The sequence below is a fragment of the Myotis davidii genome, unplaced genomic scaffold (genome assembly GCF_000327345.1).
Source record: "Myotis davidii unplaced genomic scaffold, ASM32734v1 scaffold534, whole genome shotgun sequence".
Classification (NCBI taxonomy): Eukaryota; Metazoa; Chordata; class Mammalia; order Chiroptera; family Vespertilionidae; genus Myotis; species Myotis davidii.
The window spans coordinates 2889606-2893650 of record NW_006286678.1 but is presented as its reverse complement, the minus strand read 5'-3'; positions in this window follow the sequence as shown (position 1 = coordinate 2893650).

Here is a 4045-nt window from a genome sequence, read left to right as displayed (position 1 = left end):
CCCCCCCCACCACCTTATCTTTACTGCCAAGGTTCGTCCAGACCTATTGCCATGGAGGGAAACATACAGAAATGGGGGATGGAGCAGCACCAAGCCTCTCCCTTTGCCCACGATATGGGAGTGTGCACCCATATATGCAAGTGAACTTTGAGCGACTGCGTGTGCACTGTGTGTGCAAGACTGTGCATGAGCACTGCATCCACCAGAGTGCTCGTAAGGACCCAGTGCTCACTCCTGTGGTGTGCACGCATGTGTATCAGTGCACGCATGAGTTTAAGGACGCAGCAATTCAGAGAGCAGGCATTTTATTTTCCCTTACAAGCAGGCACTTGCTGGAAATGCAGACCGTAGCGGGCCCTCAGCCCTGTGAGGCCTCGCCCATGGGCTGGCCCGGAATGGCTGATCCCGGCCAGGTGTATGTGCCACCCGTCCTATCTTGCCCGGTCCCATCCGGCTGGGTCCACATCAATGCCACAGCAGGCTTTCTGAGGCGCGGCACAAAGCCGGGGTGGCATCTATTCTGTCCCATGCGTGCTCAGTGCCCCTGATGCTAAGGGATTAGGCTCTGTGGGCTGTGAATTCCCCACCCCGCTCCCAAAGGAGTTAGTCATCTCTGGGTTAACATCCTATTGAGTTGATTTAGTGCCTGGCAGTGGGTAGCTGGCTGCCTGTCCCAGCCCTCGGCTCTCCTGGTGCAGGAGAAGCGACTTGACCAAGATCCTCTGAGTAGGAACAATGCAGGTGGGAAGCAGAAGCCAAATCCTTCCCAGAGGCCCATCTCCTGCCACATGCTCCTCCCTGACAGGTGAGAGACAGACAGACAGACATAGGGACTTTCCTGCCTGCCCCCAAAGGCCTGTCTTCCCAGCCCAGCCCTCCATCATCGCAGGACAAGTGTGCGCTCCAGGTGGCTGAAAGGAAACCCAAACTGGGTGTGTACAAAGCAGCGTAGGAGATTATTCATTTAATTGCACTGTTTCTGGCCTCAGGGAAAGAATTAAATTACCTGATTTGGTCTTGGAACCTCTGGGATGGGTAGATGCCTGGTGCTGCCGGCTACCATCGTCCCTTCATAAGTTTGTGGTTCCACATCTGACATTTGGAGTTTTACCTTATTTCTTTTTCTTAAAACCTGACCTTGTGGTCATGAACTAGCCCCAGACATGCCTCCTGAGAGTCTGAACCACCATACTATGTCTGCGCCATTAACCGAGGGAGATTAGAGCCACACGTTTCCTGGGTTTAAAAAATTGCCCAGCCAGCGTGGCTCAGCAGTTGAGCGTCGACCTATGAACCAGGAGGTCACGGTTGGATTCCCAGTCAAGGCACATGCCCAGGCTGTGGGCTCGATCCCCAGTGAGGGGTGTGCAGGAGGCAGCCAATCAATGATTCTCTCATCAATGATGTTTCAAACTCTCTCCCTCTCTCTCTCTCTGAAATAAAAAAATATATATATTTTAAAAAACACACAGCCCTAGCTGGTGTGGCTCAGTGGATAGAGCGTCAGGATGTTTCAAACTCTCTCTCTCTCTCTCTCTCTGAAATAAAAAAATATATATATTTTAAAAAACACACAGCCCTAGCTGGTGTGGCTCAGTGGATAGAGCGTCAGCCTACAAACTGAAAGGTCCCAGCTTCGATTCTGGTCAAGGGTTATGGGCTCGATCTCCGGTGGGGGGCGTGCAGGAGGCAGCCGATCAATGATTCTCTCTCATCATTGATGTTTCTCTCTCCCTCTTCCTTCCTCTCTGAAATCAATAAAAAATATATTTAAAAAGAACATAAACAAATATTACTGTAAGAGCACAGAGCATTCTGCTTGGAGGTGACCCATAAAAGACCAAAAAGTAACATCATAAACACCTGGTTATGGGTGGGTCCCTCACCTTGACTCCAATCCGGACCAACTGTCCTCTGTCATAGGATTGATCCTTGGCCCCCACCTGGCCTAGGAAAGCTCCTTTCTAATTTACCCAGATCCACCTGAGAGGGGGCAGGACCCGGGACGGGGAGCCAAGGCCACCTGTAGCCAGTGAGAGGCTCCCTCAACCTGCAGCGCTCCCTTCTCTCCAGGCAGGAAGAGGACCCCACTGCCTCTCCCCAGTGAGACCTTCATCCAGTCATTTCTGCTCACCTGAGCCAGGCCCTGTAGCTGCCACTTCTTGGCACAAGGTGTCCTTATAGCTGCCAGCGACGGGGTCGACGTGACAAAGGTCTCATCCGCCCCCCCGCCACCCCCCTCCCCCACTGGTTGGTTTTCGTCCCTCCTTCAAAGCAAGCAGAGGCCAGTCGCTGTCCACAGAAGGAGGTGGCCCACTTTCCCGCTTTGCTGGGACGGGGATGGGGGTTCAGGGCTGGAGGACCGTCGGTGCTAAAGTCCCAGGCAAAGGGGGACCAGTGGCTCCCCTTCCACCTACCACAGAGGTCTCCGGAAACCTCTGTCTGATTCACGCGCAATGATCTTCCTTTAAGTCACCAGTAACCCTGACGCTGGCACCCTGCCCGTGAGAGAGACTCTAGGACTGACTTCTTCTTCTTCTTCTTTTTATTGCTTAAAGTATTACAAAGGGTTTTACATATGTCTCCTTTTTTCCCCCTGCCCTTGACAATCCCCTGGCCTCCCCTAGACTTCTTCTTTTTTTTAAAAAAAAAAAATACTTTTATTGCTTTCAGAGAGGAAGGGAGAGGGAGAGAGACAGAAAGATCAATGATGAGGGAGAATCATTGACCGGCTGCTTCTTTGCACGCCCCACACTGGGGATCGAGCCTGCAACCCAGGCAGGTGCCCTGACCAGGAATTGACGCGTGCCATCCTGGTTCATAGGTCAACACTCAACCACTGAGCCACACCGGCTGGGCTAGAACTAACTTCTCAAAGAGCCCAGCATCCTGAACCAGAGAACAGACCGTATCAAAGCAGAAAAGTGCAAGGTTTTAAAGAGAGGTCACCTACCTTCACCCACCGCTGGCTGTGCTTATTCTGTGCCAGGGCCCGGGGAGGGGGGGGGAGAGGGGGCTAGAGAGGATGGATTCAGTGACTGCTTTCCACACGTCTACACGGCCCCAGGGAGGGGCCAGAGAGGCCAGGACCCAACAGGCTGTCTCCCTCCTCGAACTGGCTGCTAGGGCAGTGGGTGCTACTCTCAGGGCACGCAAGGCTCATGTACATCACCTCACTGGCTGGGGGACCCAGGTGCTGGCTCTGTCCCTCACAGGGCCTCCCGCCACACCCGGCTTCTAAACTAACGTGAACATGAACTTAAATGTAACACCCAGCTGCTCAGCTGTACCGGCAGCATTTCAAGTGCCTGCAGCCACGGGCGGCTGTGTGGATATCTGATGAAAGTGTGGTGATAGGACACGTCCATCACACCTGTGTGACCGGGCAAGTTACTAAGAGTCTATTTCCTCACCAGTACAATCAGGTGTTGTAACAACAGTAAAAATAACAGCTAGCACGTTGCTTACTATGTGTACTATGTCCCATGGACTCACTCAACCCTCACAGCAGTTCCCTAAGTACTGTCACCCCATTTCTCCAGAAGCGGAAACTGGGGCGCAGAGAGGTTAAGTAACTTGCCTGAAGTCACACAGCTAAGTAGGCACTGAGCTGGAATTCAAAGCCGGCCTGTTTAGTCCCAGGTCCGCACTTTCTCACAGGGCTGCCCTGGCCATTGGATGAGACAATCCACGCAGCAGTGCTGGGTGAATGCTTGGCACTCAGCAAGTGTCGGCTGGCGAGGCTGCTGTGGTCCCAGTGCTTACAGGACGCTAAGACTCGATGTCGTGCATGACAGGTCTGTGCTGAGGGCCCCACCTTTGGGGAATCTGAGCAAGGATCCCAAACCAGAAAGGGCAACGCAGCCAGGAGGCACGGGGCCTGAGCCCCGGTGCTGGCCATGCTGATGGAGGGAGCAGACAAGCACAGAGAAAGCCAACCATCCCCGCTGGTCAGGGAACCTGTGCATCTTCCTGGCAGGGCTCTCCGAGGGCAGGGCAGCTGAGCTCGGCCCTGTGCTGGGGGACAGGGGCTCTTGTGGGGGGA